General features: G+C 45.7%; 1 long non-coding RNA gene across 4 annotated transcripts; it reads right to left on the bottom strand.

The window, feature by feature from the left end:
- Nucleotides 1-13438: 13438 nt before the first annotated feature.
- LOC126508458 (uncharacterized) lies at nt 13439-21204 on the bottom strand. 4 transcript variants are annotated; one of them, XR_007593825.1, is made up of 6 exons: nt 20708-21204; nt 19199-20051; nt 18979-19113; nt 18626-18889; nt 15430-17020; nt 13439-14198 (listed from the first exon to the last, which is right to left on the bottom strand). It is a non-coding gene; the product is annotated as an uncharacterized lncRNA (long non-coding RNA). The 4 variants fall into 4 exon arrangements; XR_007593824.1 differs by having other exon boundaries at nt 19199-21203; XR_007593826.1 differs by lacking the exon at nt 18626-18889 and having other exon boundaries at nt 19199-21202.
- Between the last annotated feature and the right edge of the window lie 1160 nt (nt 21205-22364).

Raw genomic sequence — 22364 nt, forward strand, 5'->3', positions numbered from 1 at the left:
GAAGCCGTACTGCCCACCTCTGTCCCCATTCTCCAGGTCATAGGTCTCTTCGGTGTCTGTCCTATCTGCAGTCCAGAACACAACTCGGTCTTCTTCTACCGCAAAGGACCTTCCTAGCTAGCTAGTCCCTTTGTCCAACAGTAGGAACTTGGTTTTCGATCACCATCGATATGCACTTCCTACCTCCTCACCCCTGCTCTATGGCTGGACTCCATGAGTATATTAGGTTTGCTATGGACTTTGTTGTACTCCCTGGACAGAGTGCCTTGGTCTGAAGGACCTCCACTCTTACCTTGACGAAGTTCCCGCCCTCTGCCTTGCGCCTCAGTAGTGGCAGATTTGCTCTTCCTAGCTACATGGCTTTCCCGTGCCCAGCTGTAGCCAGAACAGCAGCTGCTGGGAATAAACAGCCAATGATGAAGAAAGAACATCCTCGGGAGGCAGGGAAAAGGAGCTGCTGCCGAGGCTCCCAAGGAGGTCTGTCTGTTGACTACATGAATAGCGGCATTGAGGGGAACCGGCAGGGAGGCTACATTTTCACCACTAAACACCATAGACTCTGTGTCCTAGCTAATAAAAGTTGACTCAGAAGAAAGCCAGCTGCTAATACAAATAGGAGAAATTTCAGAAAAGTGGGGTTGAAAGCGTCCAAGCTGCTGTGCAGTACTTATAGTCATTACGCAGAAGGTTCCTAGGCTAGTCTGGGATACTCTCTAGCTTGACTATTTTCTCTTCTAATCTCCGTTCCTAAACACGTTTGGCTAATGTGCTGTTTATCTCTGGGCCCTGTATCAGAGGTGTGATGACATTGGATGGTGCAGAGGTTGGGGAAAGTGTCCACGCGGTACACGGAGGAAACTGGGTGCTTCTGTTCCCGCTAGCAATTTGACCACTGGTTGACCTCTTGCCTTGAATTCCATTTTTAAATGAGTAAACACAACTATTATAGGTCCCAAGAGTCCCTTTTAAGAAATAAAACGTGTTCCACTTGAGCTGATAGATTCTCCATTAAGCAGGGATTTCTTTTTTTCCAGTTAGCTCTGAGCTATCCCGGCAATTAGATAGAAGACAGGTTCATATGCACTGGGGACCAGTGGGAGGAAGGAGTGCAGGCATGCGTTGATTTAAGTGACCAGGGTTCTTTAGACAAAGACAGACGAAATCAGGGGGAGCTGGGGCAGTGAGATACCAACACATCAAAAATGGCACCTCCCAAGCCCTCGGAGAGAGCAGTGTGGGAGTATGTGTGTGTGCATGCCTGCATGTGTATGTGTGAGTACATGCAAGTGTGTGTGTGTCTGTGTGTGTGTGTGTGTGTGTGGTTGGTTGGTTAAAGAGGATAGAGGAGGGGAATTCCTAACTTCTAATTGTCTTTATTTTACAACTCTTTAGAACTCTGTCATCTTGGAAATGTTTAAAAATAATTTGAAAGTGCTTATACTTCCCTGAAAATAGGAAAAATGGACTAATTCTTAGCATCAGATACAATAAAAGGCCCAGGGCTTAAAAGTCCATTTGTTTATTTTTTTGATGGGCACTTGGAATAAAATGTTCCAAGCTTAACATTTAAAAGGGAACAACGCATCCCATTATGCAAATGGTACCATGGAATGGAGAGTTCCTAAGTAAAGGAAGATAAATGCATTTATAATTGCATTTTAATCTTCTCCATTGGAAACATTCTCTTGCCTCTTCCAACCCAGACCAATGTTTGAGTTAAGAAACAATGACTTCTACCAAGTGCCTCAACTCTAAAGGATCTTATCACTTTGGCTCCAGATCGTAACGCCATTCTCAATCCTGTCATTATAAATAGATGTTCTACCATGATAGACTGAATTATGAGCTTTGTTTTATGCTTTAATTATTATTTTTTTTAATTCATGTGCATTGGTGTGGGATATCCCGGAACTGGAGTTATAGACAGTTATGAGCTGCCATGTGGGTGCTGGGGATTGAACCCGGGTGCTCTGAAGAGCAGTCAGTGCCCTTAACAGCTGAGTCGTCTCTCCGGCCCCTAATCACTAATTTTTAATTTAAAAAAATCCAAAAATTAGAACTGGGAAATAGCACGGATGATTAAGGAAACAATCTATCGTTGATAAACTCCTTCTCAAAATCACATTTTCCAATAGTTTGTTTTAAAAGTTGACCAATCTAATTTGCGTGTCTCCATCCATAGGGCATAGTAGCTTTCCCCTGGGGAGTTTGCATGGAAGACAGGGTGTGAGTGGTAAGGACTTTCCCAATCCAACCAGTTGGAATCAAGGCTCCAAGTACTTCATTCCATTGGAAGAATGCACGTCACGTCACACAGATACAAATGTCCTAAAAATGCTAATGAACCCATTTGCGCTGTTTGTCTTTTCAAGTGTGCTATTAAAATATGGAAATACACTGTTTGGGCAACAGAATTTTAATTGAATCTTCCTCAGTCTAATACTGAAGGAAGGACAGAATCTCAAGTTCGATTTCATGGCACTCGTTCTCGACCAACGTGAGCTTTCTTTCCTTAGGACTCTGCTTCAAAGCTTGCAGGCTCACCACTGTCAGGGGCAGAAGCAAATGCATTTCATTCTCTGCAAAGCTAGGAGCCACCATGCACCTCGGCTGCAAGGTCAGCAAGAAGCCACGGTTATTTCGAGGCCTTCGAGGCCACGACCCAGTTTCCTGTGGACACCTGTTATGTAGATGAAACGGCTTCTCCAGAAAGTCTGGTGCGAAAACTCATAGATTGCACTGCTTACTTTGGTTCCTGGAGAACTGAATGGGGGTTATTAGCAACCTCAAAGGTCCCCAACTCCCCAGCTCAGGTCTGCAACTCCCAAGCCTCATTAATTCTCTGAGTACAACCAAGGCAAAGTTCACACATGACCAAGCCGAGGAGACTTTCAGGACAAGCGTGACTTCACAAGTATGACATAAAACATTACATCAAGTTTGGCCATACAAGAGGAAAACATCATCTCAGCATGTTCAGCTGACTTTTAAAAACTGGGTTTGCTGAGAAAAAGGGATTTTAAGGGTTTGCCGCCCCATGGCCTCCAACATCCTCATCCCCATAGACTAAGATGAAGTTTTGTCCAAAACTGTATCTGACAATATTTTTCTTTAACATGAATCAGGTGCACCATGAAGATAATCTGTAGCAAAGATAATTCATCTTGCCTCAGGGTACAACAGAGGGACATTACTTAAGGAACAAGTGGGGGCGGGGGGGGGGGGGGGGGGCGGGGTGCACACATTTAATCCCAGCACTTGGGAGGCAGAGGCTGGTGGATCTCTGTGAGTTCAAGGCCTGCCTGGTCTACAGAATGAGTTCCAGGACAGCAAGGGCTGTTAGTAACCATGTCCCCTCCCAAGGCAATGAAGAGGACCTTATAGGACTTTATGGGGTTGTCTAGACAGCCCAGGCTCCGCAGTTAAGAGCACTCACTGTCTGCTCATGCAGAGGACTCAGGTTCAATTCCCAGCACCTACCTGGTGGTTCACAACCATCTGTAACTCTAGTTCCAGAGGACCTGTCACCCTCTTCTGGCCTCCTCAGGCACTGGGCATGCAGTCCATAGACACACATGCAGGCAAAACACCTATACACATAGATTAATAAAATATATTTTTAAAGGATTTGTGGGTCCAGCTAGGCCACTCCGTATTTAGTCTCACATTGGGTTCTAAGGACCCAGTGTGGAAAATGCATGAGAAACGGTTTCCCAGACTGTGTCAGCACTAGTGGTTGTGATGGTGGCCCATCTGCTTTGCCCTATCAGTTTTCTCTCTGACACAATCTGAGGAGATTTTTCTTATGTGTTTTTCTTATGATTTCTATCATTTCTGAGAGCCAGAATGTTCTCTCTTGCTTTGGGAAAATTTAACCAGTATGAGTCAAAAATTACACAAGGCTGACCCTGTGTGTTAACCGACTTCCTGCCTGGTCTCAGCCTGGGAGATGTAATTACCTCATTGCCACCAAGTGTTGTTTCCCCCCAGTTGACGGCGGCTGTTTGGTTATGTAATTCCTGTTAGAGCAAATGCTCTAAGGATACAGGCATGTGGTCATGAGGCTCTGAAGCAAACAAACACCTTCAGGATGACTCAAACAAGCTAGCCCTCTGGCACACCAATCATGACACGCATGCAATCACTTAGGTGTTGAGTTCTAGTTAACAAATACCCATGAGCCAGAGGAATGAATAGATTAGGCTGGTCCTCAAGGTGCTCGCTGTTTCACTAACAAGCTAAGAGAGTTGACACTTGTTTCCCTAGATCCTGCACTTCTAACTCAGTGCAGGAGATGTGGTCCAGATAGATTTACTGAAAGAAACGACTAGAATATCCTCTGTCTGGATCCTGAGTCAGAATGAAGTCCCTGGGTTCCAACTTTGACAACCAAAGGAAACGCTTGAGATTTTGAAGTCTGCTATGGAGGAGGTCCCTGTTCCTGATGAAATGCAGAACAACCCCAATTTTAATGTTACTTCCTCCACAGCAAAAAGAAAGGCGTGGTGGGTGACCCTTGCATCGTAAAGAAATGGTGTTGCTGAGCGTCTTGTATAGCAGAGACTGTCTATGAAGGAGGAGAATTGGAGAGAGAGCTAAAGGGGATGGAAGAATACATTAAAGCAGAGATTCCTGGTGGCATAAGGTGGGAGATGTTTATCACTGACAGATATTTGATTAGTAAGCATAGAGGACTCTGCCACAGGTCCCTTATTAATTGCTCTGAGATAGGCAATGTGATTCTCCTTGGTATTGACCATGAGAAAAAATCAATACATTCATTCACAAGGCTTATTTATAAAGTCATCCCCACTACACGCTAAGGAATAATATTTCAAAGACTCCTGCTCTGGGAAAGATACTATTAATAAAATGAAAAGAGAAACTCCAGAATGGAAAGAAGAATACTGATAACATATCGATCAAAGGGATCTGTCCACGGAGACAGAAAGGATAGCTGAAAGTAAATAATGAAAAACAGATAACCTGTTTGAAATATGAGCAGAAAAAACTGAACACTGAACGCTAACTTCACTAAAAAAGCCGTGTGAATGACCAAGAAACAGATGCCCAGACTCGGCCTCATTCGTCATCGGGGAAACAGAAATTACACAGCACAACGAAATACCACTCTACACCCACAGGACGGCTAAAATTAGAAAGGATGTCTGGCCACTCCTCCCAGGCACTGCCTCTGGGCAGGTGAAACGGTGCAGCCACTTGCAAAAAGAGTTAGGCGATGCTTTTGTAAGTTAATCAAACGTTACTTTGTGTCCCAGCAGGTTCCATTCATTTATTCTATTCAGCAAAATTTAAAATACATACAGGCAAAAAAAATTTAGAAATGAATATTCACAGCAGTTTAGTTCTTTGTAGCCCCAAACTAGAAACGTCTATCAAAGAATGGATGAATATACAATACATAATATATTTGTGCAATGAAATTAAGACCAGCATTTTAAATGAGTGTACTGTGCATATGTACAACATGGATGCATTTCAAACACATTATGCTGATCAAAAACTGTACAAAAAATAGACTATAAGACTGAATATTTATGATGCCTAAAAAAAAGACATACGCGGTTAGGAGTGCATACGGCTCTCGCAGAGGACCTGAGTTCCGTTGCTGCACCCACATCAGGTGGCTTTCAGATGCAAATATGTGGATGTAGGCAGTGAGAAGCGGGGAAATGACCCGACGACCAAAGGGTTTAAGAGGGCTCTCTGGGACCGTGAAAAGATGCCGGGCTTTTACTGTGGATGTGGCCACATGGATGTGTGCACCCAGCAAAGCTGCATGCGGATACGGGTCCATTGCATAATCAATCATCAGATTGACTTTTCTAAGCGTACCGGTGGACTAAGAGAGAACTCAGTAACGAAGTGTTCCTACTAAATCCAACAGACTTTAAGGTGTCTTTATTATAACAGAAGGCAGAGCACTACAGGGGGGGAGTGCATGAGCTGGAGGAAGCTCCACTGCATACCCTCCTAGCTGCGCTGGGGTGTATCTCGGGGAACATGAAACACGATGTCCCTGAATCTCCAGAAGCAGTTGACGTGTGTATCCTCTATCTTCTCAGAGAGAATACGCTCCACAATAAAGGACCACTGTCCATTCATGAAGAGAAGCAGTGCTTTAATGGTAGAAGAGGCTAAGGCTGAGAACATTAAAAACAAAGCCTCTGGCCAAGAAGGAAATCTTAAGCCCAAACCAAAAAAACCAGGGGAGGTAGATGCCGTGTGAAAAACCAGATTTTTATTTTAATTACATGGATTGGGGACAGGGTGCACATGCATACGAGCAAAGGTGCCCTAAGGAGATCCCCTGAAGTTATAGGAGCTAAAGTTATAGGGGGCTGTGAGTTGCCTGACCAATGCTGAAACCAAACTCAAGCTCTCTGCGAGAGAAACATGTGTTCCTTAATGCTGAACCATCTCTCCAGCCCAACGCTAGGAGGGTAAATTTTCATTGACAAGACACTGTGATCTGATGGATTAACCTCAAAAGGTGACTCGCCCCGTCCACTTCAGAGACAGTCTTGATTTCACTGGCTCCTTTTCTTTTCTATGGAATATGTATTGAGTACAAATCTCGTAGGTATTCTAGACGTTACGGGCAGGCCAGGACAGTGAGCACAGCCTAAGTACCTTTCCCCTTTCCAGACTGGTATACACAGGAAGCTTGCTATGTACTATGGTGGGTCAGATCTTTCTCGTTTCAGCCCTACAAATTTTGTTTCTCGACTTTTCTCTAACTCACTAAGACAAATTTGTAAAAAGCCCAAGTGATATTTATGTCTCATAAATTCTTAGCTTTGCAAAAATCATATTTGTGGCTGCATCTGGCATAAGCCCACATAGTTACATCGTGTTTCCTCTGAGCAGAACTCGCTTGAAATGCGGCGGAAAATGTGGGGGACAGAACGCGCACTGATAACTGCAGGCATCGCCGTAAATGTACCAGGAAGAAAGGTCATCCGCATGACTCACCTATGAAAATAAAGATGGAATTCCTAATTTAGTTGTTCCTTGGCGTTGTTATACGGCAGGATTTTAAAGGTGGCTTAAACACACCTCTTAATGATTCATTAAAGAGAACACATCAAATCAGAATCGGATTCTTATGTAAAAAATGCCTTCTTTCTAAATATCAGAAAATAAACTGAGTATCTTGGCCTCAAATTTTTTAGGTCACGGATAGCAGACAATGTCATTCATTCATAGCTGCACACCTCACAGGTGCTGATTTTTGTGTGAAGACAGAAAAAGGGCAGGGGCAGGAGTGGAATCCTAAGGTGATTGGCAATTTAAAGTCAGCCTTTGTGAAGGGGCTTCCTGTTTCTCAGGTAGCTTTGCAGCGGATGCCGCTGTCCATCACATAACTGCTAGAAGCCCCCACAGGCACCGGGCTGCCAAATAGTAATGCCGAATGGCTCTAGGAAATGGAGCATGGATTTAAAATTCTGTCACATGTAGTTACACCTCAGCATCACTGCAAAAACAAAAGCAAAAAAAACAGCTTGGACAAATTTGCACAAGGGTCTCCATCTGGGCATTTGCAACAAGTGTTGCATGTCCTCCTGAGTTGGAAAGGCCTGAGTCGGAAATGCCTCCCTAAGTCAAGCATATTAGATTTAGCCTAGAGGACTCAGACCAAAAAGAGCTCCAGCTCCAAGCAAGGCAGAGCCTGGAAACGCAGTACGGCATGTAAACTGCAGGGTAGTACTTTGTTTGTGCAGAGCGTGCGCTCACTAGATACATGATCGGGAGGTGGGCACGGTGCCTGTGCAAAGATTACATGTGGGTTCTCCAGAGGGTCTCGGTTCACAGGAATGGAGGCAATAGGCCTGATCTGCGGAGGCTAAGAACAGAACCACATAGAAACACAGGAAAATGAAGCTGTAATTATCTCTGGGGAGCGGAGTCATGGTTTTTAAAGGTCTTTGGATTAAAGGTCCAGCCGTTAGGGCATGCAAATTCACAGCCGTGAAAAATTAGCATGTAAACAAAATGATATGTTGTGCAAGTTGACAATTTAGCTACTTAAAGATAAAAAACAAATGTTTCGAAAGTACTCACACACACACACACACACACACACACACACACTGTTGTGGGAAGGAGGGTTCAGCCACTGAGAGCTCATACCGCTCTTACAGAGGACCTGGCAGCCTAGCCTGTTCCTGGGTGAGTCTGGGCATTACTGCCCTTCAACATCTCTGGCTCTCAGTGGGGTTAAATAACGCTTCCTCACAAATTAAGTCGGAAAAGAGCTTTGAAACTTTCCAAAAAGTCTGTGTTGCCATTAAAATAGGAGCCACTGTTCTATGGTTTAAATAATCTCGTTGGCAAAGGCCCCGCATTAATCATCACAGCAGAGATTTTTATATTCTCGGAACATCTCAGCCGAAAGCATCGCACGGCTTATAAACATATTCCTCACGACAACATCTACATCAGTTCTGGCCATGAAGGAATAAACCAATGCCTGAAACGGCTAAACAGCTTGTCTCAAAGCATCTGGAGCTGAAGGCAGAGGACAGGTGACCACTGGGCAAGGGAATGATCAAGGGAGAGAGAGGGCTGTGTAAATATTTGGGTAGTTGGGACAAACAGATAGGAAATGTGGATGCATACGGGGGCCCTCCTCCCGCTTCCTCTCCCTGCTCTTCGTAGAATTGGCCTGTGCTTCCCACCGGCGTCTCTAGGAAAGCCTCCATGGGATAAAAACTTTCATAAATTATGAAAAACCTCAGAAAATATTGAACAGCTGCTTTGTGCTCTGGGGGTGACTCTGCATTCCGAAGAGCCTGTTCAAGTGGGCCCATATTTTTATGCTCCTTATAGACGCACAGTGTATCTTCCAGCTAGACCCAAAGAGGACTCTGCTGCAGCATTATAGCAGACAGAAGGCCAAGGGGGTAGATTGAGCATCCTTCCTCATAGACTACACTGTCTTCTGCCCCATCTGTGCTTGCCGTGCACAGTGGGAATCCAGCAGACACACAAGACAGCCCACTGAGCAGAGGTTGCCAGTTCCTCCTGTGGACATTGGTGAGTGGCCAGTGGATCATGGCCATCTGATCACCCATGGGAGGAATATGAGTGATTTGCGTATCCCCAGCTGTTCTCCAGAGAGCAGCGAAGTCAACTCCACCACGAAAGATGCACGAGTCTATGGATGCCTGGGACCTGGCAGGCTTTCAGCTGGGTTGGGCCTGCTGTGTGATGCTGGAGAAATCACTTGGCTTGTCTGGTTTTAGGATAGTTTTTGTTTTGTTTTGTTTTGGTTTGGTTTGGTTATGTTGGGTTTTCTTGTAATAGGGTTTCTCTGTGTAGCCCTGGCTGTCCTGGAATTCACTCTGTAGAGTGTGAATATGAGTGTGGCCATTTGAGCAAGTGTGCACAGACACACATGAAACAAACAAACATGTTGCATTCACAGCTATTACATGAAGAGCGAGCACAAAGAACTGAATAAATATGCCTCTGGCATTCAACTGTCTGCAGGCCCCTGGAAGGCTCGAGTTATCAAATGGCAGCTGTATGGCAGTCTATTGTCTCACTTTACCTTAGTAACACAAACAAATATACCAGTCAACATAATAGACACTCACTTGTCAACAGCAACTGAGGTTTGCTACGGCTGTAAAGTAGGGAAAAATCCAGAGTCAAGACTCGGGTGTCACGTGCTTACATGTACAGCAGACCCGTGAAGAGCTGTCAGCCGCCCATCTTTCTTTCTCTGGGCCTTTCTTCAACAAGTCACTAAATACATCCATTCAGGTTTTATGTCTTGTCTAAATGCACCATTTATTATAAATATTTTGACAAGATAAAGTTTATTTTGGCAAAGTGATCCACGGCTCCAGTTTATCAGTTTTACAAGTATCTCTTCTTCATGATCTTGATGCTTTGCTTATGTTCTCATTTTATGTGTGCTCCACAGTCTTGTATCAGTAACATCTATTATAAACGACTGCTTTTATTTTGATTGTGATTTTGTTGTCGGCAGTCGAGGAGTGGGTAGAACATGCTCCCACCCCCGGCTCTGAGGCGCCTCTCTAAACTCGCACTGCTCCAGGGCCATCACTGTCTGCTGAGTTTCATCAATTCCAGCTAGGTGGAAGTGTTGACAGACACCCAGATTTAGACTAACAACATTTTAGTTTGTATGGTTGCTGCATAATTTGTTGAGCTCGAAGAGATCCTTCCTATATAAATGACCACCGAAATTGACCCTGACTGGAGAACAGGATACGCCTGCTGTCCTGTGGTCACTTTCAGAACCACTTTCTCCGTGTCTTTCCATGTCTCCCACAGATGACCTCAACCTGACCCAAACTTCTCCCTCGAGTTTGGGAGCTGCGCTTTGCAGTCCCACACCCTTTACTGATGGCTGTCTGCTGGGATTTGGTGTTTGCTTGTGTTTCACGTCTTGTCTTCTGTGTCTGGCCCATCATTCCATTGCTGCCCAGAATAACTTCATCCTCTTCTTTGCCTGCCCCATTTACTGGGTACAATAGTAGACCTTTCTTTTCCCTTCAGGTAGTTTCCAACGAGTTTCTGAAACCTTGGATGTTCCTTTTTGAGAGGAGAGGGGATACCACTCATCTGGAGAGTACATGGCATATAAGTTTGTTGATGTGTGGTGTGTGTTTATATCTTACTTCTTCTATAAGAATTTACTTTCTAACTATAAGCACAGACTGCTTGTTCATTTCCCAGGCACCCAAACCCAAATAATGGCATAAAAACTATATTAATTACAACATTGTTTGGTCAATGGCTTAGGCGTCTTTTTAGCTAGCTATTGTATCTTAAATTAGCCCATTTCTTTTCATCTTTGTATCGCCAAGAGTCTGTGGCTTACCGGTAAGTTTCCAGCCTGGCGTCTTTCTCCCTCAGCAGCAACTTGGCATCTTCTTGACTCCACCTACTTTCTCTATATATCTCTGCTAGCCTGGATATATTCTGCCCTGCCACAGGCCAAAGCAGCTTTATTCATTAACCAATAAAAGCAACACAGATACAGAAGGACCTCCCATATCACCTAACCATAGAGACACCCTGTACTTTCATCTGTATCATCAAAGAGCTTTAGTGTGAAATCAATAAATTGTTACTGCCTCGTGTTTAAAAACAACTACACAGTCACAGCGATTGAAGTCCTAGATTTTATTACTTTCTTCAAAATTAGTCTTCAGCCTATAAATAAGTAATTTATTTCTAGGAACTTTTTTTCTTCCGAGTCTTTCAGATAGAAAAAGAAATATCTCTATAATCCACATTTGCATACGATCTGTCATTTCTGGCTTTTGGTGTTGGAAATAGCAAACAAAGAGCTGGACAGTGGAAGCAGAGGGAGACAGAATTTAGACCTGGGCTATCCTAAAGCCACCTCAGTTTCAACCAGACTCCCTAACAGCTGGGCCTGGCTCTTAGTAGACTCTTTGTTATGGTGTTCAGAGCTATCCAGGCCTCTGAGGGCCACAACGCTGCCACTGGGTCACCCTGAAGAATGTATGTTTCTCAAATACTTCCGAATTCATCCCTAGAAACCATGACTTATGCATTCTCCACGCCTGCCAAGGACTTAGGTTATGTATTTTTACAGCGGTCTTGATCTTACCCATGCTCAACCCAGTGGAAAAGAACGTGGTTCAGAGGACTCACCATGCCGGGTGACTAGGGTGGCTTAGGTTTCAGCCATGCTTCAAAGAGATCTGGGGCAAGTGACTGCTCTGCTTAAGGGCCTTGGAAATTGTCCGCAGTGTTTGTGATGACTGACTTCTTAGTCAGATTTCTTAATTAGAGTGGTCGAATTCACAGAAAAGTTGCTTGAAAAATGAAACACTGCCCTGGTCTACATCGCAAGTTCCAGGCCCGTCAGGCCTACGTAGTAAGACCTTGTCTCAAAAAAACAAAAGCAAGACACTGGCTACAAACAGGCTCCTTATTACATTGGGATGAATTGTCCCAAATGGCATGTTTTTTTCTCCTGAGGCCATTAGCCGAGGATCTGAGCTGGCGTTTTGATGAGACTGGTGTATGCAAATCATGCCTGCCTCTGCTCTAAGTAGTACCTGACCTAATGCCACATCTCGCCAAGTTAGGAACTGGAAAATGGCCACTTTCCAACATTTCTATCTGGTTTACCCCCAGCATGGACTCCACCAGCCAACATCCTATGTTCCTGGTAGTGTTGCAGGCCTTCAGGTTTCCTATTCTTTCCTAGCCTGTGACCCATCTTCACTTCCCCCACAGCTCTCCTTCTTGAGGGTGCCAGTGTTGGCTGCGGTCTCCTCTTGAGTGCCTGTCGCTGCACAGGGACACACTCCTCTCAATTGGGCTTTCCCTTGTGTGCTCCTTCTCAAGGTGGATCCTTTATCTCTGTCAACTGTAATGAGACTAACGGGAGGAAAGGGTCTTGCAGAGCAGGCTGCAGGCCGCTGGCCAGGAAGGGGGCGTGTCCACTGTACAACTCGGGTTGCGTAGCTGAGGCAAGTGCCTGCTCAGAGCACATCAGAAGAGGCAAGTCCATGGCAGGTGGGGGTGCATTAGGAACTCACCCTGTCCCCCGATTCTGCTTGCCTGCAGGGACTTGTGCACACAGGGCAGATGGCTGCAGACCACAGTTCACTCCCAAGGGTCCAGCACTCGTTTTGCGCTTCTGAACCACATGCGACACCCTCTTCCCAAGCAACTGTTGCCCCATCCCACATCACCTCTTCCGAAAGGAGGGACTTCTCTCCCTGGATCCCTCATGAGATGGGAGTTAGTCACCAGTCTTTAAAGCTTGCTCACAGCCGTGCTGCCTGATTGGGCAAGGAGCTGTATCGCGTGATAAGGGGAGTTCATGGAAAACGGTGTGGGTGCTGGCTCCCAGGAGCTTTCTTCCCTGGGGTATGATTTGAAATGTATGTTTTTAAACCCTTTCTTCTTTTCCTACCCTAGATATGCATCAAGTCTGTGTCTCCTTTCCCTTTCTGCATATACAGTAGTCTCTCTATTGACATTTCCCTTCCAGAACATTCTACTGGGAGAAGTTATCAGGGTTGCTGTCTTAACTCTAAAACAGGGGATTGCAATTCCTAGCCTTCCAGAATGGGTGAATAACCGCTTTGTCATGAGGATCAATATCTGCCACCACAGGAAGCAGGGTAGGGAGCAGCTGGACAAAGGCCCATCCTCCAGCTGAGCCACAGGGTCAGTGGTGTGACCCGAAAGGTTGTGCTTGTTTGGTGAGTCAAGCAGGGTGACTAGGAGATAAATCCAGAAAGACTAGGAGCTTGCGCCAGGTGCTCTCCAGAGAGAGTCCGCTGGACCCCAGTACAGCGCTCAGCTCCATGTGGTGTTGCTGGCCCAGGGTAGGGGAATCCATTTCCTCAGTGATCTACAGGGCTTGATGGGCAGATGTCCACCAACACTCTAGCTCCATTTGTGGTTGCTAGTTTTTTTTTTTTTAAATAATAGCTTATTGAAATGTTCTTTGCTTACTTTAAGTCCACCCCTTTAAACATCCAAGAATGCAGTGGTGTTAGTATACTCACAGACGAGGGCAGCCACACACAGCATCAAAATGAAGCACCGACCTGTTGAGCAACCCTGACCATAAATGTCCATAACCCCTTCCCCAAGCTGCTGCCTGCTCAGTCTGCAGATCTGCTGTTCTGACCTTGTGTCCTTGGTGACTGGCTTCTTTCATTCTGTTAAACGACTCAGGGTCATCTGTGCTATAGCAAGGACCAGCATTTCATTCTGTTATGGCCGAATAAATTCCCGTTGTGTAAATACACATAGCCTTATCTTACCTACTCACGTGACAGATGTCTAGGCTGTTTCCACTATTTTCTTAGTGTAGCTCTGAACATTTGTAGACACATCTTTGTGTGGACATATGCTTTCAATTATCTTGGGATGGAATTGCTAGGTTCTACAGAAACTCTGTGTTTTGTTTTGTTGAGGAACTGCCGGTCTGTTTTTCACAGTGGCTGCTTGACAGTCTCACCAGCAGAATACGAGGGCTCCAGTTTCTCCCCGTCCTTGTCAACTTTAATGATTCTCTGGCTTTTGATTTCAGGCGACGTGATGGATGCAGAGTGGTAGCTCATTGTGATTTAGATTTGTATTTCCACTGGAATAAATGACGTTGAACACCATACCAAGACTCGCTGGGCCTTTGCATAGCTCTGTTGAAGAAAGGTATATTCAAATGCCTTGTCTCTCTATATTGGCAATTGTTTCTGTGTGTGTGTGTGTGTGTTTGTGTGTGTGAAGGGTACGCATGTGGCAGTCAGAGGACCACCTCAGGCGTTGGCCTATCTTCTTTAAAGAGATAGGGTCTCTTTCTTGGTCTCCACTGTATCTATCAGACAAGCTGCTCATGGGTGTCACTTTAGGAGCCCTGGGGATTACAACGCACACTACAGTACCCAGCTTTACATGGGTTCTGGGGATTTGAACTCAGCTCCTCATGCTTGCATGGTAGGCATATTTACCCGTTGAATCACTGTAATGGTCTGTGCTGTACCTTTAAGAGATAAGCCTGCCCATTCCCCCCTTCTGCTAAGGCAAATGGATCTTCCTTCCTCTTCCAGCCTGTGAGCTCTCAGGCTCTCTCTCTTTGGAAGAGGTGGCTGTCTCCGGCAACTCCTTTCCCCTTCCCTTCCATAACCCACTAAATAAACTATACCCACTTTCTCTGCATAGCATCTATCTGTCTCTTACTAGCCACAGCTCCTCATGGGATCCTCGGGAAACGCGCCGTTTTATTTAAACCATTACAATCACCTTCTGAGCCCCTTTGGTCCATACTTTTTAAGTGTTTAAGAAATATATTTCATGTTATAACTTTGGTCATACATAAACTAACCTAGACGTTCTGGGGAGAACTCTGTACATACTGCTAGGATATAAATAGCGGTTTATTATATTAGGGGAATTTTGTCTTAAAAAAGACTATTTTTTAAGAACAACTTCAAGTTCACAGCAAAATTGAGAGTATAATATTTCCCATGTGCCGCCCCCCCCCAAGTACCCATACTCCCAACCATGCCGCAAAACAGTGAAATAGTTGCTAGAACCAGTGAGCTTACCCTGACAGAATTATCAAAGGTCCCCATGAGTCTAATGGCATGTCTCTATTATCATAACACCCCATAGAGAATCTCACTGCCCTCAAAGTCCTCTTCTCACCTGTCCATGCCTCCTTCCCCAGGCCCTGGTAGTTCCTCTATCTCTGTGGTTTGACCTTCCCACGATGCCATGTAGTTAAGCTCCTTTGGTACCTAACAAGTTCAGAGTAGATTCTTCCATTTAGCAATAGGCACTCAATTCCCTATGTATCTTCATGTCTCAATAGCTCGCTTCTGACTAGTGCCGAATGCTATCCATTGTGTGAGTGTACCATAGCTTACTCACCTGCTGGAGGGTCCCTTTGCTAAAAATAGCATTCAAGTTTTTGTGCAGACTTGTTCTCAAGTTCATGTGGATGAACAGTGAGGACTATGCTCACTGGGTACATGATAAGGCTGTGTTTACGTTTGGGGGAAACCATGGAACTGACTTCCAATGTGGCTGCATTTTGTACTCCAACACCTACCCCCAGCCCACAGCCAGGAGAGTTCCCAGGGCTTCAAATCCTCTTCAGCATTTTGTTTTTCCTCTTCAGCATTTTCTGTCATTTTGGATCTTGGCCAGTCTAAGTATTCCATGGGGTATCACTGTTGCTTTAATTGACAGTTCCTCCATGGGGTGTGAGATCAAATATCTTTCAACTGTCATTTGCGTCTTCTCTGGCGGGGTGTCTGCTCATCTCTTTGCCCATTTTTTAAGCCGCCGCTGTTCATTTCTTATTGCTGTGTTGTAAGAGTTCCTGGTATATTCTGGGTGAATCTTCTAGCAGGTACAGCAACATCTTCTGTAAACACTTTCCTTCGGCTTGTGGCTCATCTTCTCATCCTTTGGCAGTGCGTTTCACGGAGCAAAAGTGTTAATCTCTGTGGAATCCAGTGTATCAGTTACATCTTTCTTAGGTCATGCCTTTGATCTAAATAGTCATCGGCACAGCCAAGGTCATCTAGATTTTCTGTTGTCAGCCAGGAGTTTTATATTTATGGCCTTTGTGTTTTAGGTTGCTGCTGCACTTTGAGTTAGCTCTTACAAAGAATGAAGAGTGAGTCTGTTTGTCTCTGCTTGTGAGCTTTGCACACTTCATTTTTTCTCTAATTGTTGGATTTAATCTGAACTTCTACCTTGTCTCTGAGCTGCTTTCCTGTCTGGTAATATTCTCTCCCATTTTGTAGAATACCCCCCCCCCCACGTTTTTGACTGTGTACTTGGAAGCACAGATTTCTGATGACGCTCAATCTTCTGCTTCTGTCTTTTGTCTGTGTCCTCGTCACAGCTTAGAAACCATTGCCTGACCGGAGACCAAGCTTTGCCTTCACATTTCTCTTCTGAAAGCCTTGGCACTTGCATTTAGAGCAGCTCTGTATATTTTGAGATGTTTCTTGCACATGGTGTGAGCTTCTGTCTCTTGCATGTGATTAGCCAGGTATGTTGACACAATTGTTGGAAATCTATTCTTTAACTGTCTTGGCACCCTCACCCAAAACTCCATTACCAGTTAGAGTGGCGGTGTCTATTTCTAGAGTCAGTGCTGTCTCATGATCTGTGCGTTCACCCTCCCGCCGATAGCAGAGTGTCTTGTTTCCTACAGCTTCCTGCTAAGATCTGAAATTGGGAAGTACGTCTTCATTTCAAGATAACTGTGGCTATGTCCTGTGTGTATCCACGTGCATTTGGAGGTCAACTTGTCAGTTTCCGAAAGAACTAATGTGGGTGTTGAAAGGGGTTGTTGGATGCATGGTCTCCAGGTAATGCATCTTGAATCTTCTAGTTCACAGACACTGGCCGCTTTACTTAGATATTCTTTCAATGACGTCCCGTGTTCTCAGCCTACAGGACTTGAATTTCTTTGGTCCTGATCAGTATTTTCTTCTTTTTGATGCTGTTATAAATGAAATTGTTTTCTTAATCTTGGGGTGTTCATTGCTGCTGTATAGATACAGAACTGAATTTTATACATTGATCTTTCCCTCTCTTTTTCCTCTCTCTTTTCTCCCTCCTTTCCTCTCCTGCTCTTACTCTCCACACCCCTCTTATCACTGCACCCTCTGTTATGAGATTATTTAAGTAAAACGCTGCAGGTCCCTGAGTGGCAGCAGCAGGCAGCGGGCCATGAGACCATGCCGCAGGTCCCCAAGCAACAGCAGGCAGTAGGCAGTGGGTCCTGGGACTGGCCAGTCCCAGGCAGGGAACCTCATGGTGAGTGAGACAGCCAGTCCCACAAGGAGAGACAGATGGATGGGCATGCCACAAGACCATGCCACAGGTCTCCAAAGGTGGCTGGTCCTGGGCAGGGAGCCATATGGCAGGTGAGAGACAGAGACAGGTAGGCACATCATGCAGAGTGAGGTTGGATATTTATTTAGTGGGTTATGGAGGGGAAGGGGGAGAAGGGGAGAGAGAGGCAGAGAGAGAGAGAGAAATGGGGGGAAGGGGAGAAGGGAGAGACAGAAGCTGACTCTGAGAGAGCGAGAGACAGAGACAGAGACTCAGGCTGGAAGCTGAAGATCAGCTTGCCTCGGAGGATGGGGGAGGGAGTGGGCATGGCTTGTTTCTTAAAGGGACAGAGCAGACCATTACACCCTCTCTCTTACCCCTTCCCTTCTCGTATTCTTCCCCAGTTCTCTTTCCCTCTTCCTGTCTTGTAGTAAGAGCTGCGGGCCTGCTTTTCGTCCTGCCCGGCTCCTGGCCACCTGGCTAGCTTATGGCCTGAAATAACAACACACAAATTGTATTCATTTAAACACTGCTTGGCCCATTATATCTAGCCTCTTCTCGGCTAACTCTCGCACCTGGACTAGCCCATTTCTAATAATGTGTGTAGCACCCCAAGGTGCGCTTACCGAGAAGATTCTAGCCTATGTCCATCCTGGGTCAGAGCTTCATTGCGTCTGCCCCCAAGAGGAGAGCTATCGAGTCTGAGCTCACTTCCTCTTCCTCCCAGCATTCTGTTCTGTTTACTCCACCCACCTATGTTCTAACCTATGAGGCCAAGCAGTTTCTTTATTAATTAACCAATGACCTTCTTCCATCACTGTCTCTTTCTCCTTCTCTCATTTCCCCTTCTGAAAGATACAATACAGGTGACCCTAGCAGGTCTTGCTGCAGGTGGGGGACTACAACAGGTAAGGGACAGACAAATATGCCATGCAGAGAGAACTTGGATATGGAGAGTTTAATTAGTGGGTATTGGAAGGGTATGGGATGGTAGGAGGGCATGGGGGGAAGAGAGAGAAAAGGAGAGATAGAGAGAGAGTAGGAGAGAAAAGAGGGAGGGGGAAGAGACAGAATGCTGCCTCTTTAGAAGAACAGCGGGCAAAGAGAGAAAAGAAAGCCGAGTCCAGCTTGCTTCCCTATTTCTCCCTCTTTCTTATCCTTTCCTCCTCCCTCTCCCTGCCCCTCTCTCCCTCTTTGCACCACCTCCATCCTTGTCTGGCTTCCCTTTCATTCTCTGACTTGCTAAGCTGCCAATGGCACTGGGTCTTACCCAGGCTGCTCTCTGTCTGGATTTCTTCTTTCATTAAAGTCTCCCGGCTCATCTTTTAGCTCTATTGCACGAGGTGCCACTGTGCTGGTCCAGATGTGCACTGGCTCTTGAGCAGCTGCAGGACTATTAATGTTTTGCCTCTTCCTTTCCCTTCCCGGTGCCATCCATCGACTAAGGCAGCGTCCACAAGTCTTTGCCCATTTTTTTCTCCCTATAATTCTCATCACCTACACAGTGCCAGGAACGAAGAACGCTCAGCAAAGCCTTTATCGAATAAAAGAAAGAATAGCTAGCATTAGGGGCAAAGAGCCATCATTAAGAACTCCAGGGGTGTGTGTAGGTGGGGCACATACCTCCTACTTAACCAATCTGGCCTCCCTCAGCTGCATTATATACCAGAATGGAATGTGATCGTCTTGGGAGAGCAGAGGCGTGAGGACCCGGGCCAGTAACTCTTCTTTTGTTGTTTCCTTACCAGAACTCCCTGCCTGGGGGTGGAAAAGTCAAGAAAGAAAACGTCAGTTCCCTGAATCATTTGTAAATGAATAACCTGTGTGATTGCTTTGTTCTCACCTGTCCGGTGGCACAGCTGACTTACACGGTGGGGGGGTAGCAGGGGAAGAGTCTGGATTTTTCTTGCCAAATTCTTTCACTCTAATAGGGAAATTCCTGACCAGCTGTTGCAGTGAGTAGCAAGAAAAATATTCCCTTGGAACAGTGTGGCGAAAGACACATTTTGTGGGCTGCCTCTCCTCAAAGAATGCCGAGAGCCTTCCAATCACCGTCCTCTCACCCAGAGTTCTTCAGAAATCTCGGTTAACAGTGCGCGGTATTTTGTTTTCTCTTAGTTGGAATTTTCTTAAAAGTCTAGGTTCAACCCTGGGGCTCAAATGGCAGGATAAAACCCAGAGAATCAGGAGGACAGTTGAGGGTGGCAGTCAACAGAGGGAGAAGCCAAGGGCCAGAGAATGAGACCTGGTTTCAGCGGACTGCTGCTCCCCTGACGGTCTAGTCTGCGAAATCCACATCCAGCGGTTGAACCAGCAGAAGGCAACCGGTTGCCTCTGGGGCTGTGTTCTAACTGAGCCCGGCTTCGCCCTTCCCTTCTGCAATGGGCTTTGCTGCTGGGTGAGGAGAGGCCTGTAGAACAAGGTCCTGTGAGAGGAAACAGCTGCCTCGCAGGAATCTCTGTTTTAACTTAGAGTCTCTGTCACCACCACCGAGTACAATGCCCGGTTCAGAGTGGGGGTCCCCGGAAAGGCCAGAACATTTAAATAAGATGAAGTAATTAGCTTTTCCCTCCCCAGCTGAACTCTTTCCCAGTCTGTGTGAATCACCCTGAGGCTGTTCCTTCTTTGTCCTCTAAGCCAAAGGGTGCTAATGTCTGCAGCACTTAGGGCAGGTAGGTCATGAGTCAGGATACGTTCTGTGAGTGAATAAAATAAAATAATTATTTCCCCGTCCATAAAAATGAAAGGAAATTAATCTCAAAATGAAAACACACAGCTTACGGTGTGAGCTTTGAAATGCCTTGTCAAAGGAGATTTTGAAATGCCCAGGTGTTTATTTTGGAACAAAAACGGAAAGGGAAATTTGTAAAAGCGCAGTCCTCCCCCAGGTACTCTGTTAGCCCGGTGTTTCAGATAAACAACCTGCCAGGACTACCCACCCTGGCTTGGTTTTGGTGGGGGAGGTTGTGTGTTGGGGGAGAGGTTCTGTTTTCTTTGATTATTTTGCCTATTTGCTTCAAGATACCCCTCTATTTAGAAGGGAGAACTACTTCAGCAAACCTTCCGAGGTCAGTAGTGCTGATGTGAGGTGTCTTAGACCAGAGCTTCTGAGGATTCCTGGGCAAATTTCCAGCTGCTTCCTACCACACTCTCCTCTAAAAGGAGCAGACTCTGAGTCAGGGTGACTGCTTTGTGAAATTGGTTACAAACTTGGATCTTCTGTGAGTCAAAACCCCCAGACCTGGATTCTTCTGCCTTCACTTCCTCGGCTGTGGGAGCGTTCGTTCCCAATCCCCCAGGTGCCGCTATTTCAGTCCCGCCGTATTTAGTAAGCATGGGTTGAGTCTCTCACCTTTCTCTGAAGAGCTGCGCAAGAGAGTCGGAAGCTCACGCAGCTCACAACGACGTAAAGGCATCATTTCCGCCCACAGTGAAATGGATGAACGTCTCAAAGGGGGCGGGGAGAGGATGGGAGGAGAAAGGCCCGAGGAACGGTCCTTCAAGGATCTTGGAGGTTAAAGGACACCCATTATTTAAGATGAGGAAATGTAGGCCTGCCTTTTGGCCGAGAAGAAAGCAATAGAAAGAAGAAACGCTGGAAATATGAGTGAGAAGAAAGGCTTCGATCGAAGGCACGGGAGAGATTAACCTTGACCAGGGGAACAGCTCTGTGACTTCAGGTGTCGCGTGGGAAGGCTTGAGTGGGGAGACGGAAAGCACGCTTATGTAACCGGGCCCTGCAGAAATGTCATTTAGAGTCCTCAGCAGCTCTCCAAGTTAAGAAGCAGGAGCTCTGGAGGGTAACCTGTGATGCCTCTTAGACGGTCTCCTTGCTGAAATAGAAGCTGCTGGGTTTTTTTACTATGGAAATACAATGCTAATGCCTCTTACAGTGTGTTCCCAAGACACTGGCACTGGGTTTGCTCCTGAGATCCATACCAGGTGCCTCAAAATAGATTCTGTGAAAGTTGATCTCAGAAATTTTCATGTCTTTTATTTTGGAAAAAGCATACAGCATAAAAATTATAGTATTAGCAACTTTGGAGTACAAAGTCAATGGCATTTAGTATGTTCACAATGTTTTACAACCACCTCCCCTGCTTAGTGAGTATTGACATGGAGAATCTCCATGCACTTGCATGCATGCAGGCATGCATGCGTGCAGACAGAAGAACTGTTTGCAGTTCTTCTCTGGACAAAGGCTCTGCTCAGGTGCATGCTCTGTGTGTGCGCGTGTTTAGGGGTGGAGGGCAAGTGCTGTACACTGACCTATAGCTATTAAGTATTTTCTTAAAACAAGCCTCTTCAATAATCCCAATCAGACCAAATTAAAAGACACCCATGTTTAATAGACTATAATACTCCCAAGAAAACATGGAGAGGGGAAGAGAGGAGTGGGGAGACCATGCAAAACCTGGAGAAAAAAACATGTTCATTCTGGGGGGGGGCAGCTTAAATGGCCTGTGGTCTTGACCTTCCCTGCGGAGGGATGACCATTTGGTGGGCTTTCTCAGAGGTGGAGTTTGGACTGAGGCAACTCCCAGGGGAGAGAGCTTATGCAAACAACTCAGACATTTTGTATAAAGGGGTGCCAGGGAGCTGAGGTGACGCTTTCTACCAAACAATAGCCACAGCCTTGTTACAGTTCATATGAGAGAGAAGGAGCAAGCATCTCACTAAATTGCCCAAGCCAACCTTGAACTCTGTAGGTAAGGCAGGTCCTTGATCTTGAGATTTTTCTGCCTTCACTTCCTGAGTACACAGATCATTCGCTGGGGCCACCAGGCCAGACTCATACTCATTTTTCCTGCGTTGTTCGTCTTTGATTTTTAAGTTGTAGAAGCTCTGTACTTTCTAAATATGAGACTCTTGTCAGTGCTGTGATTTGCGAACATTTCCTTCTGCCCTGCCTTCTTTTGGGCTGTATTCCTTCCTTCCCCATTCCTTCCTCTCCTCTCTGCTTCCTCCTCCTCCTGTCCACGGTCTCTGTTATTTTAATGATAGGGTTG

Source organism: Alexandromys fortis, unplaced genomic scaffold (genome assembly GCF_014885135.2).
Source record: "Alexandromys fortis isolate MF-2015 unplaced genomic scaffold, M_Fortis_MF-2015_v1.1 scaffold_82, whole genome shotgun sequence".
Lineage (NCBI taxonomy): Eukaryota > Metazoa > Chordata > Mammalia > Rodentia > Cricetidae > Alexandromys > Alexandromys fortis.